Genomic DNA, 1232 nt, shown 5'->3' with positions numbered 1-1232 from the left:
TAAAATCCCAACGGAGCATCACTTACCAAGTTAAATGTGGTTTCTATTTCAAGCTAGATTGCGAAGCACTGAGTAATGCCACACGCCTTCAAGGGGAACTAGTTGTCATTGATCAACCTGAGGTCCTTGAATCCAGATGAGCCCTGTTCTCATTCCTCACGAACCTTTCCATGTCTTATTTCAGAGGGGGAGCCCTAATTCTAGGTCAGCCCAAGAACATCAGAGCAGTAGCTTCATGGGATGGTACATTCAGATTGGTAGTGTTCCTTATCAAAAATGAGAGGCTTTTTGTAAATCCTCTAGCTGTTCTAGTTAGAAATGAGGGATTCATTTGAGTAATTATCATCCCCCATGCCCTGGGCCTAACTTTTAAAATTCTCCTTTGTCATTCAGCTGCTCGGGAAGTAACCTTGGAAGCAAAGCTAATTGCCTTCCAATCTGTGCTCTTGAAATATAAAGATCATAAAAAAAAAAAAAATGAGTGGTTGAGGAGATTTTGGAGAGCCCTGCTTATTCCAGATGGCTTCTTCTCCAAAGGGAGAAGCTTTTCAAGTGTCTCACAGGGTCCTGAACCCTGCGGGGCCTTCTCTTTCACTCACTCAAGCACAGTGTGTGAAAATCCCATGTGGGGAGGGAGAGGGGAGAGAGGATGTGAAGGGGGTTGGTGAAGCAAGGTCTTCTGGGTGAATGTGCTGCGCTCCCCCCGGCACTTAGCACAGAGCCTGCCACAGAGTAGGCCGCCAGGCAGTGCGGGCGGAGCGACTGTGATCACACCCCGACATCCCCACCTGTCAGTGGAACATCTGACACTCGCACCATTTACAGCGCTTGTACCAAAAACGCTATTGTACCTTATGCTTTACTTTAATTGCTCAAACTGATGTCATTTCTAGTTTTGTTCTCTCTCTCCTGATGAACCTTCAACTACGTGTATCTTGTTTCTTCCCCACGGAAAAGTTGCATAATAATTGGTTTGATTACAAACATGTAAGATAAATAAGGCTGTCTCAGCGCCATATACGGGTTTTAAAAAGGGCCATTTCGCATGAGGCATGTGAATTTTTTAAAAATAATTTCATTGAAAATAAACTGTCTGTTCCTACATTATAGGTGCTGTCCAGTAAATGATAGAATGTGGAACTTGCTAAATCCCAAATACACTGAATTTGCGCCTTAACAAAATAAAATACATAGTAAATTAAAAGCTGTCCACAGATCCGCTGAATTTCTCT

Source organism: Callorhinus ursinus, unplaced genomic scaffold (genome assembly GCF_003265705.2).
Source record: "Callorhinus ursinus isolate GAN/ISIS: 27379988/994484 unplaced genomic scaffold, GSC_fseal_2.0 scaffold16, whole genome shotgun sequence".
NCBI lineage: Eukaryota > Metazoa > Chordata > Mammalia > Carnivora > Otariidae > Callorhinus > Callorhinus ursinus.
This window is presented reverse-complemented; position numbering follows the sequence as displayed.